The 13,097-nt window shown below is 42.5% G+C and overlaps 2 pseudogenes; both read left to right on the top strand.

The window, feature by feature from the left end:
* Positions 1 to 1,885: 1,885 nt before the first annotated feature.
* LOC118854618 lies at positions 1,886 to 2,806 on the top strand (annotated as a pseudogene).
* A 7,137-nt stretch (positions 2,807 to 9,943) lies between these two features.
* LOC118829685 lies at positions 9,944 to 11,503 on the top strand (annotated as a pseudogene).
* The last annotated feature ends 1,594 nt before the right edge of the window (positions 11,504 to 13,097 follow it).

Here is a 13,097-nt window from a genome sequence, read left to right as displayed (position 1 = left end):
CTCCTGGCTTCACCTGGCTAGTTAGAGCCTCAGTTACGTCCCCTCCCGCACCTGCCCCATAAATCACCGACACCCCACCTGCACATACCAAGGACATTGTCATCCACCCCCACCTCCCTACTTCCATTCAACAACTTTAAGCAAATATTACTCACATTTATTTGGGGCAGCTAGGTTGTGCAGTGGATAGAGCCCTGGACCTGAAGTCAATAAGACCCGAGTTCAAATCCAGCCTCAGACCCTCGCTAGCAGTGTGACCCCCACCTTGGACAAGCCACTTAACCTCTGCCTGTCTTTGTTTATTCATCTGTTAAGTGGGAATGATCACAACAGCACTGGAGGACAAAATGAGCTGACACTCGCAAGGTGTTTTGCAAACCTTAAAGTGTTATATAAATGAGCATCCATTGTCTGCTCCACCTCTCACTTTAGGAACTCAGAGCTGGAAGAGATCACAGGTGGTTTCTCATTCTCCGTGCCAAGGTTCTGTCCTGGGTCCAGGTTCAATGATCTCTATGCAGAGGATTCTCAGTTCAACTTCCAGCCTTATTCTCTCTCTTTCCTGATCGCTGGAATATCTATGGGCCTTTAGAACGAGATATCCTGAAAGGGTGATATCATAAGCACCTGTCAGATCTATGGATAAGGGAAGAATTTATGACCAAGCAAGAGACAGAGAGCCTTACAGCATGTAAAATGGGTAATTTCGATTACATTAAATTAAAAAGGTTTTACCCAAACAAAACCAATGCTGCCAAGATTAGAAGGAAAACAGGAAACTAAGGAAGTTTGTTGTTGTTGTTTTGTTTTTTTTTTTTACAGCCAGTTTCTCTGATAAAGTCAAATTTATAATAGGAATCATTCCCCAATTGAAATGGTCAAAGGGCATGAAAGCAACAAGGTAGTGCTCTGGATTGAGTGCTGGGCCTAGAGTCAGGAAGACTCATCTTTCTGAGTTCAAATGTGGCCTCAGACAATGACTATGTGACCCTAGGCAAGTCACTTAACCCTGTTAGACTGAGTTCCCTCATCTGTAAGATGAGCCGGAGAAGGAAATGGCAAACCACTCTAGTATCTTTGCCAAGAAAACCCCAAATGGCATCATGAAGGGTCAGATTCAGACATGACTGAAATGACTCATAACAACAAAAACAACAGATACAAACAGGCAGTTCTCAGAAGAAATCAAAGCTATCTATAGTGATATGAATGAATGCTCTAAATTATTATTCATTAGAGAAATGCAAATTAAAACAGCTCTGAGGTACCACCTCACACGTATTGAATATTATTATAATATTGAATATTATATTGAATTATAATTATAATGTTGAATATTATTTTAATATTGAATATTATCTTGAATTATAATTATATTATAATATTGAATATTATTATAATATTGAATAATAAAATGATAAGTGTTGGAGGGGATGTGGAAAGATTGGGACATTAATGCACTGTTGATAGACTTGTGAACTGATCCAACCATTCTGGAAAGCAATTTGGAACTGCACCCAAAGGGCTATAAAACTGGGTATATCTTTTGATCCAGTAATAATAGTCGTGGTATTATATCTGTATCCCAAAGAGATCAAAGGAAAGGGAAAAGGACCTATATGTACAAAAATATTTATAGCAGCTCTTTCTATGGTGGCAAAGAACTGGAAATTGAGGGGATGTCCATCAACTGGGGAGTGGCTGAACAAGTGGCGGTATATGATCATGAAGGAATACTATTGTGCTATAAGAAACAACAAGCAGGATTGATTCAGAAAAACCTGAAAAAACTCATATGAACTGATGCCAACTGAAATGAGTAGAACCAGGAGAACATTGTACACAATAACCTCAATAGGCATGCTCAGTAAGGGATGCAGGAAAGATGATGGAACCTGAGCTCAGAAAAAAGATTCCGTTGGTTCCAGAGAACCTCCTGAAGAAGAGGAAAGCTTACCAAGCACTCAAAGCAACTCAGGCTAAACAAGCTCTTTTGGAAAACAGGAAGCAAAAGAAGGGAGTCAGCACAAAATCATTTGTCCGTGAATCCCATCGGATCGTCCATGATACAACTCATCTCAAGCTCCTGGATTTGAAGCCTGGGTGCTATGTGCTGAAGGATGCACATGGTCCGGCCTTTGTGGTCGGCACGGAAAGGATTAATGGAGTGAGTAACCGGGTGACAAAGACAATAGAGGACCTTTGTCTGAAGAAAATTTATAGTGGCGTCTTTGTTAAAATGACCCCAACTTCCTTAAAGAAACTGTGCATTAGGAGCAGCTAGGTGGCACAGAGTAAAGCACCAGCCTGGAGTCAGGAGGGCCCGGGTTCAAATCCAGCCTCAGACATTTGACACACTTTCTAGCTGTGTGACCTTGGGCAAGTCACTTAACCCCAATTGCCCTGCCTTCCCCCAAGAAAGAAAGGAAGGAAGGAAGAAAAAGAAAGAAAGAAAGAAACTCTGCATTATAGAACCTTATGTAGCTTGGGGATATTCTAACCTGAAATCTGTCCGTGAGCTCATTCTGAAATGAGGACAAGACAGGATAAATAATAAGAAAATCTCTCTAACAGATAATACTCTGAGGAATGTCTAGAGAAATTCAGTATCGTTTGCCTGGAAGATGTCATCCATGAAATCTGCTCAGTTGGGGAACATTTCTCTCAGGTCTCGAGGTTCCTGTGTCCTCTCCCCCTGTCGGTGGCCCGCCATGCTGCCAAGAATAGAGTGGGCTTTCTCAAGGAAATGGGCAAACCTGGCTACTGAGGTGAAAGCATCAATCACATTATTTGTCAGCTGAACTAGGCCTAGGATCTCAGATTTATATCTTTTCTGAGTTTATACCCAGTATCTTCAAAGAAGATTACTCTTCTGCTAGAACTTTGTCCAGAAACTAATGAGATAGGAAGAAAAGAGTATCACCTATATAGAAAGAACTTTTCCACCTTCTATACTTTTCCTCAAGGAAGAAACCATATCGGTTTATCCAGCTGGCTTCGTCTTGGATTAAAGTCTCATGACCAGCAAAAAAGAGTGGCTATACCTCATATTCCAGTATTGGAAGCTAGATTCAACTCATCCCTTTTTCATGGTGGTCTCCCATCCAGAGAGCAGTCAGTTGTTAGCCCTATGTGGTTCTCTACTCCCAGGGTTGAATGTTGTAGAATACACCTTGTCACTCTGCCCTTCACCTGGAACAAGAAAATGGGACCTGATCTGGGTTTTGAAATGACTTTCAAATATAATGGGCCGTCATTTCTAGGACTCTGTGTTTTTAATGATACCCGTATGACTCATCGGCTCCCAACTAGCAATTATGTTAGTGGGATTCTCATGCTTCGGCACCACTGTATACCATGTCCCATTCCTTCTTGCCATTAAAGTAGAGATGCTGACTGTAGTCTGCCAAAAAAAAAAACACCAAAAAACCAATAACAGCAATATTGTACAATGATCAACCATGGATGACTTAGTTATTCTCAGCAATACAATAATCTAAAAGACTTGTGATAAAAACTGCTATCCACTTCCAGAGAAATAACTGATGGAATCTGAATGCAGATTGAAGCATATTTTTTTTTACTTTATTTTTCTTGGGGGTTTTTGTCTGTGTTTTCTTCTGCAATGTGGCTAATATGGAAATATGTTTTGCTTGGCTGTCCATATATAACCAATATCAAATTGCTTGTCTTCTCAATGAGGGGGGAGGAAGGGAGAGAATTTAGAACTCAAAATTTTAAAAAAATGTTTAAAAAAATTTTTAGATGTAATTGAGAAAATAAAATAAATAAAATTTAAAGAAAAACTAGATGTCCTGGAGGAATCTCAAACTCAATATGTCCAAAACAGAATTCTATCTTTCTACAAAAATCCTCCCCTCTTCTGAAAATTCTCTATCACATTCAAGGGCACCACTCTCTCTCCTATTCACGCATCTGGCATCCCAACCTTAGTGTCACCCTCCACTCCTCACTCTCATCCCCCAAATTCAATTCATCTCCTCATGTTATTTCTAGCATAAGAGATACCCCCCACTCTCCACTCACATAGCTACCACCCAGAGTTGAGGCCTTCATCACCTCTTCCTTGCACTGTTGCAATGGCCTTTGGATCAGTCTCTCCTGCCTCAAGTCTCTCCCCATTCCAGTCTGTCTTCCACACCTCTGCCAAGATGGTTTTCCTAAAGTGCAGGTCTGATCATGTCACCCAGTTACTCATTAAATTCCAGTGGCTCCCTATTACCTCCGAGGTCCTCTGTTTGATGTTTAAAACTCTTCACAACCTTGCCCCTTTCCAGTCTTCTTATACTTTACTTCTGAGCTTATTATGTGCCAGGCACTGTGCTCAGCACTGGAGATACTGGAGGGCATGGTGTTGGAGTCCAGAAAGTAAGAACAGTCAGGAGGGAAATGAAGATTGGCAGGCCTGGGCCACTCCCCGGGGGAAGAAAGCCCAGGATAGGCAGGGGTGGAATGATCAGGATAGGAATAGACTTCCCTTTATTCCAGCCCTGCTTCCATAAAATAATAACCTACGCAGACCAAGATTAGCACCCTAATTTGTTTTCTCTAACAGTGGGACAATCAGCTGCAAAAATGATGGACCGAAAGCCTCAGGGGAGGAGGAGTGTGATGGAAGGAGTGGCTAGCACAGTTCATTGGAAATTTGACATCCAGCACTAAACACATATGACTTCAAGGGCAGTGAGCAGCTCAAATGTTTAGCCATGAGAGAAGGAACAATTAAATACAGCAGCTTCCTCAGGCTCAGTGTTCCAATTGAAGGAGAACATCACTGAGGGGCACTCTCACCAAACGAGGTCTTTTCAACACTTTGGTGCCTCATCTTCTTGGTGACCACACCAGGTACAACATGCCTGACCTATAGTGAGCACTTCATAAATCCTAGTTGACTTGACCTGACTATCCTTGGCAGTAGCAATCAGCTGCACCCAAGAACCAGGGCCAACCTAGGTGCCTCCTATGATGGAGCACGTGCCTATACCCACCCAACGCTGCCTCCTCCTCTGTCTTCTTACAGCTTCTTTCTCCACAAACAATCCAAGACACCTTTCTCCAGCTCTCAGAGGAAGTCTTACTTCCTCTTGCTTCCTCCAAGTACATCTATTGCTGATGTATTTGGGTCAACTGTGTATCACAAAACCATTACTCCCAGATCAGATTCTACTTCCTTCAGGAAACTTTACTTGATCCCACTAGTTGGAGAAGACCTTCTCCCTCAGACCTCACATAACATGTAGCTTTGTAACTTCTAGTACATTTTAAAATACACAACACCACACAATATCTCTGTCAGTATCTTATTTCCCTAATAGACTCTCAAGTCCATGAGGTCAAGGATCGTGTCTCATCTAAATGTGGTATCTCCCTCTATCTGAGCACAATGTTCTGTACATAGAGATCACTTACTAAGTATTGGTTGAAGTGAACTGAATTGAACTGAATTGAAAGAGAGGAATTAGGTGGACCAGTAGCTTCAAGGCTGCTTCCTCTATAAGCCCTACCTCCTTGTAGCGCCTTGCAGGCCCTGCCTTTCTCAACCTGTTTCACTATCCCCCTTATATCTTCCATGCCCTCAAAGAGTCTGATTTTCTCCTATATCTGGACCTTATGTAATCCAACCCTCTCATTTTACAGGTAACCACAGGATGGATTGCTAACCACTACCCTGGTCTTATAAAATAAGAAGGACAAAGTAGATCTATGTCATCTGGACCATTGGGGCCCCCATCCATGCTTTACCATCTGCTCCGCAGTTGAATCTTCCTACAAGTATTGTTGTTTTGTCCTTGGTTCTAGAAGAGGACCATGACATCAGGGGTGATGCCATGACGTGCGAGTGAATTGGATTTAAGTGAGGCAGGGCTGGGCAAAGTCACCAACCTCACTCTCTCCTCCAGAGCCATCTAGGTCCAATGACAAGATATAGGTCAGGGCAACTAAAGATGGGCCTGGATGCCCCAATCAGAAGGCAAGATCTTTGGGAAAAAGGACTGTCTCACTCTTTTTATTTGTAACCACAGTGCTTGGCACATTTCATGACCCATTGTAAGCACTCAATAAATGCTTTTCTATCTCATTCATCAGGTAGCAGGCAAGTCCCATGTTTACCCTGTCAGTTCTACTCTACTACGCTAAGTGCTGAGTATACAAAGACTATAGTGAAATTGCCCCTGCCCTCAAGGAGCTTACATTCTAATGGATGTAACTTAGAAATATGTACAGAAAACACACATAATGAATAGAATAATGGTAGCTGGTATGTTATGATTTGCAAAGAACTTTTAGACTTTATCCCATTTGATTCTTGCAACAACTCAGCGAGGTAGGTACTGTTATTATGGCATTGACATATCTTAGGTGCTTAATAAATGTTTGTTGATTTGATTTATCTCCATTTTACAGATGAGAAAACTGATACTAAGAGAGGTTGTGACTCGCCAGGCTCACACAGCTAGTAAGCATTTGAAATAGGATTTGAATTCAGGTCTTCCTGAAGTCTAGTGCTCTATTCATGGTACCACCTAGCTCCCCAGGACTGAATGTGTGAGCACAAAGCTGGTTCTGGCCAATCCTGGGTGCTAGCTCATCACTTCAGTGCTCTGGGAATACTGAAGCCCAATTCTTCCAGCCATGTATGACTTTGGGATGCTGAAGCATCCCACTCCATTGACCACTGAGCAGGAAGAACCGATGACTCGATGGACCTTTAAAACAAGAGTGACTCCAGCCCTAGTGCTCTTCTTCCTTGGACCTTCCATAAGTAGCTCCTTGACAACCCTCTGCCCCATCTCAGAATGTTACCTGTGAGTATGCAGCAGTGAATCCTTCCTAGGCAAACCTAATCATGGGTTTTGGACAGCCTCCTCTGTGTTTGCACTTTTCTGATTCTAGACAAATGTCAATCTTGAGATGGATGCTTCCATGCTTAGAGGCTACATTCAGAAGAAAACTCTTTTTCCTGAAAGATCACTCCAACCCTAGAACTCACAGTTTGGAACTACCCTTTGACCCTAGGGCCTCTCTCTTTGATTGGAAGGTGGAAGGCTGTTCCTAAAATGACCACGTAAGAATGGTGCCCAGGACAGCCAGCTCTTCATTTCCCACCAGGAGACACAATCCTCTGGATTTCTCCATCATGCCCTAAGCCAATCATCTTTCCCCTACCTCCTTCCTTTTCAGCTTCTTTTTATGTGTCGTCTTACTCAGCAGACTGTAAGTTCCTTGAGGGCAGAGATTGTCCTTTTTGCTTATATTTGTATTCCCAGGATTTAGCACAGTGCCTGTATATATAGTAGTCACTTAAAAAACACTTGTTGGCTGACTGGTTCACTAACCCTTTGAGTTGGAGAGGTTCCTTGGTGGTCCTAAATCCCTTGGTCAGAGCTGACTGGTGTGGCGAGAGAGAGTCCCCAGCCAAGACTCCATCTGGAGAAGACAACCAACAAAAGGATGAACCCAAGCCCTGGCCCAGCTTGCTAAAAGACATCTACTGTGAGGGGGACGGTGCAGAGCCAAGGTGAAATTTAAAATGCCAACTCAACAGTTCCACAAAATACCCTATGGAGAGATGAGGTTTAAGTATCAACCTACCAAGAGAATTTATATAAGTTATTACTGCCACTGTTTGAATGTTTTGTGTTTAGTGTTTCTTTTGTGTGTATTCTTAAATACCTGCCCCATGCCTGATTTGTATTGTGCATTAAGTAACTTTTTACTCCTTTCAAGGAGACTTAAGAGGGAGGCAAAATATAAGTTCTAAGTAAATCCCATTTGATTCTCGCACTGGGCAGTAGGCACTGGGGTTGGAATGGGTGAGGGGGGTAAAAACCTTAAGAATATGAGAAAAGATAGTCTCCTATTAGAGGCCAGGCTCCCCTAAGACTGAACCTGGTCTGGACCAAGTACAGAGATCTGGAGCCAAGAAAGGTCTCTAGTAAGGAAGGCTGTGGGTGCAGTACCCCAGTCCCCTGGACCCAGCAGGAAGTCCTTAATGTTCAATAAGGTTATTCTGAGAAGGGGCACAATAGCAGCTACAGGACCAGGAAATCCTTTATAAGGAAGATGTCACTTTAGCTGAGTGTTGAAAGAAATCGGGGGTTCCTGGTATAAAGGCACAGGAGTGTATAGAATGCCATGCATGGTATAACAGCTAGCAGACCAGTTTATCTTCAATAGCAAGTGGGGGTATAGTATAAAAACACAAGAGATCCGGATTGTAGAGGGCCTTAAAGGCCAGGCTAAGGATTTTGCATTTTATCTAAAGGGAGCCATTGAAGATCTGTGATTTGGGAATGTGACTAATATGTACTTAAAAAGAACTTCCTGGAGCCACTGCCATCACCATGACCCGCGGTAACCAGCATGAGCTTGCCCGCCAGAAGAACACAAAAAAGCAAAGCAACTCATGCAAGGGAAAATGCCAGGATGACGGACTCTCTGCAGCTGCCCGGAAACAGAGGGACTCGGAGATCATGCAACAGAAGCAAAAAAAGCCAGTGAGAAGAAGGAAGAGCCCAAGTAACTCTGTGGCTCATGCCCATCTCTCTTACCCATCAACCGTGTGCCTGGAGCCAGTCCCGTCATGCTCTCGCCTCCTTTTATAGCGCTCACAGGTCCCAGAACTGATGGCATTCCCTTCACCCTGTATCTGCAGTGGGTTCCCTCTGTGCATCCTTCCCCCCAGGCAGCCTTGCTCTCCTCCGGGGCATTCCTGGGGATGAGGGGGCTACCCTCTCCCAGTATTTTTTATTCCTATAGGGCTTACCCCAGAGTATTGAAAGTAGCTTTGTAAAAAAAAAAAAAAAAAAAAAAAGAACTTCCTTCTATAACATCACCACTAAGGATAACATTCAGTTCCTGAGCCCCTCTGCTACTTCATCAAAACTAAACTGGCTTCTCAAGTTAGCAATTAAAGCTCTTCACAGCCTATCAAAATCAAGTTCAGGTTGGATTGGATCAACTCTGAGGTCTCCTCCAACTCTTTTTTGTTTTTGAGGCAATTGGGGTAAGTGACTCGCCCAGGGTCACACAGCTAATAAGTGTCTAAGATCAGATTTGAATTCAGGTCCTCTTGACTCTAGGGCTGTTATCCACTGCACCACCTAGCTTCCCCTCTATCCAACTCTTTTCTTTTTCAAGGCAATCAGGGTTAAGTGACTTGCCCAGGGTCACACAGATAGCAAGTGTCTGAGGTCAAATTTGAACTCAGGTCCTCCTGACTCCAGGGCCAGTGCTCTATCCACTACACCACTCAGCTGCCCCTATCCAACTCTTAAACTCTTTGATTTGGTCTTTTATGAAAACTTGTGTAGGCCATGGGTCTCCTATGCAACCGCATTAGTCTCTTTAGACAGCACCCTTTCCTTTTCCTCCATGGATTTGTGCTGCTTACGGTTTTAGAATTTCATTCTTAAGTGCTTCCAAACACTGTTGGGATGGCTTCCCCTCTAGTTTGTGCTGTCAAACCAGACAAATCGAATTCCTCTTCCACATGACAGTCCTTCAATATTTGAAGATAGATACAATAACTTGGAGCAGCTAGGTGGCACAGTGGGTAGAGCACTGGGCCTGGAGTCAGGAAGACTTTTCCTGTGTTCAAATCCAGCCTCAGACACTTACTGGCTGTGCAAATTGCTTCACCCTGTTTGCCTCATTTTCCTCATCTGTAAAATGAGCTGGAGAAGAAAATGGTGAAGCACTCCAGTATCTTTGCCAAGAAGCCCCCCAAAATGGCATCACGAAGAGTTAGACAAGACTGAAAAGTGACTGAACAACAAAGTGACACCCTTTCCTCCTCGCCCCCTTTCCCCAAGTCTTTCCCATTCACCGTCGTGATCGTCCTTCTCTAGATATGTTCAAGTTTGAACCCAATCCCCTGGATAGGGGCCATTTTAGTGAGACAAAGGGTAAACACAATGGGATGTGTCAGGGGGTACTGGACTTAGAGAGACCTACATCTAAATCCAACCTCTGACACTCACAGCAGTGTGACAGTAGGCAAAACACTTTCTGATTCTCCGTTTCTTCATCTCTAAAGTAGTAACAATAATATCTGTAGTACCTACCTCACCAAGTTGCTCGTTGAGTCACACAGTTGGCCAATTGGTCCATAAACATTTATTAAGTGCCTACTATATTCTAGACACTGAACTAAGCACTGAGGATTTCTCTTCTTTTTCTTCTACTACTATGATCACCACCACTACTATTACTTTGGCTACTACCACCACCACCACTACTACTGTAACTATTCCTACTACCATGGCTATGACCACAATTATTTGTACTACTATTACTGATAGTAATAATCACTAGTCTTTATATAGAATTTCAAGGTTTGAGAAGTGCATCACAAATATGATCTCATCTTATTTTCACAACCTTGGCAGAGAGATGCTATTATTATCCCCATTTTGTTGTTGTTAGTGGTGGTGGTGGTGGTGGTGGTGGTGTTCTTTCAGTTATGTCTTACTCTTCATGAATCCATAGACCATACTGCCTATGGGGTTTACTTGGCAAAGATACTGGAGTCCTCTTCGAGAATGAAAGACAACAACCTACCAGAGTGGTTTGCCATTTTCTTCTCCAATCCCCACTTTATAGAAGAGGAAACTGAGGCAGACAGAGGTTAAGTGGTTTGCCCAGAATCACACAGCTTGTAAGTGTCAGTAGCAAAAGCAGTGCCTGCCTTCAAGGAGCTCACTATCAAATATGAAAACAATTATGCATAAACAAGAAATATACAGGCAGAATGGGAGAGCACTAATATTAAGGAAAAGAAGGAAAGGCTTCTTGCAGAAAGTGGGATTTTAGCTGAGACTTGAAGGAAGTCAGGAGGCAGAAATGAGAAGCGAGAGCATTCTTGGTCTGAGGGGCAGCTAGCGAAAATGCATAATCTGGGCCAGACAGCAGGAGATGCCTTGCCAAACAGGGCTGGCTCCATGCCCAAGGCCAAGACCCTGTTGGTGGGCCTCGTGAGGGCAGCAAAACTGACCTGCCTAACTTTTTGACAGAGTCCTCCAACATCACCGAGTACAACCCAACCCGAGGGGTAAGGATCCTGTAATTTGAGAACTTCCAAGTAACTAGCAACACCAAAGGAACAGGGTGTGAGTTTGAGCTGTGGGATTGTGGAGGAGACACAAAGTTTGAATCGTGCTGGCTCGAGCTCATGAAGGACTCTCATGGAGTGGTGATCATATTCAATGCCGATATCCCAGCCACCTGAAGGAGATTGAAATGTAGTCTTGCTTTGTGCAGCAGCAGCTGTTACAAGACAGTGTCTCTTAATTGCGCACCACAAGCCAGGCTCTGGAGGGGACAAGGGCAACTTGTCTTTGCCCACGCCTCTAAACAAACCGAAATTGGTACACTCTGATCTGGAGAAGGAACCCGAGGAGATCCAGATGGAATTCATCAAGTACTTGAAAAGTATAATCTGAGAGCAGAAATCAGGGAAGAGATGTCTATCATCACCTAACTTGACAGCTATTTGTCATTCACACAAGACTCTTTTTACAACTTTGAACTACTTGCCTTCATCTTGGGCACTTCTGAAATCACCTTCTTGCCCGGATCAGGTCTGAAATCTCTTTGAGGGCACCAATCCTTTTTTTGTGATCAAATGAGATCTGCCAAGAGGTTGTACCTACTCTGCTAGAGGAAGGTCCCTATTGGTCAGTGATTCTCTGGATACCGACTGTGCTTTTGGGTTTCAAGGACCCCATCAGTGAATTTGTCTGCTTCTGATATTATCAGAAACCTGTAAAATCAGGGTCAGTTTTGTTTGTTTAGTTTTGTTGCTTCTGAAAATGTTACTGCTATTGCCCAGGAATCAGTCTGTCCCTCTAGACAATTATTGGTGTATAAGTATCAAATGTATTGTCTTCTCAATAATAAGTGTAACAGAATGTTTATTTTTACGTGGAATTCCATAATGTTAGGAAAACTATGCTAAGTTGATTGGGGGCTTAAAGGCCAGTTTATATAAATAGACTTTCATAAACATCAGGGCATTTTCATCCATATCAAACTTGTACATTCAGATAAAAGGGATGTTATATTTTCATATCACCTAGTTTGTAAAAAATGCTAAAGAATTAATATTCAAAAGTTATAAAGGCATGTGGCTTTCAATTCATTGAATAAGCAAGTTTATTTTCATTTTTGAATCTATTAAATCTATTTTAAGATGGATTTTCATTTTTTTCCTACTGCCTTTATAATCATTTTAAATTTTGTCATATGTAACCAGTCAGAAATAAACTTTCAATACCTATAAAAAATGTATAGTCAGGAGATGGAGTATTGTTCAAGGAACAGCAAAGAAACCAATGGTATTGGATGGTGGAGTATGTCATAGGAGATGCTACATGTAAAGAGTTTCATAAATCTTAAAGCATGACTTCAATGTTACCTATGAAAAATATACAAAGTCTTATGGGGATGAAGGAAAGATAACAACCCTCTTCTCACTCTTCTTTCTAACAACGTTCCCCAGAATTTTAATCAGACCCTGGGGAAGTCTTTAAGAAGTTGGACTGATCAAAAGAAACTGACGGCAGGCCTCCTGAGGAGAGTCTTCTTACCTTGTAATTTAGAATCTCTGGCAAACTTCGAGCTCTACAGAGTCTTCATCTCCCTCAGGCACGGCCCCCATGAGACCCAAGCAAACAGGTAAGAGAAAACAAAAAGTTAAGGACCCGTGGGACTTGAGTTGCATCTCCTGAAAGCCATTGTTATCCATCTTCAAGAAAGTTTGATAGGTCAAAGACAGGAAAATAGGTTTCTTTGAAGGTGAGATACATTTGAAATGCACAAAGACATTTGGGAGGAATCTGTATCATAGACATTGAAAGAAGAACTATTTGTAGCTAGACACCAGAAAAAAAAAAGCTATCCTGTTGGTCATTTCCCTGGAGTCCCTCATGCTGTCATGACACTTAGATGGTGCAGTGACTGAAAGGGTCAGACCAATTCAAAAGAAAAAAAAAATGCTTACTGAATGTTTGCTGCCGTGCTGAGTGCTAGGTAATCTAAACAAATCCAGGAACCCCTCATTCATTCCAGCTCTT

Source organism: Trichosurus vulpecula, chromosome 1 (genome assembly GCF_011100635.1).
Source record: "Trichosurus vulpecula isolate mTriVul1 chromosome 1, mTriVul1.pri, whole genome shotgun sequence".
Taxonomy (NCBI): Eukaryota; Metazoa; Chordata; class Mammalia; order Diprotodontia; family Phalangeridae; genus Trichosurus; species Trichosurus vulpecula.
Note: the sequence above shows the minus strand (reverse complement) of the source record. Positions and strands in the feature narration are given on the sequence as shown.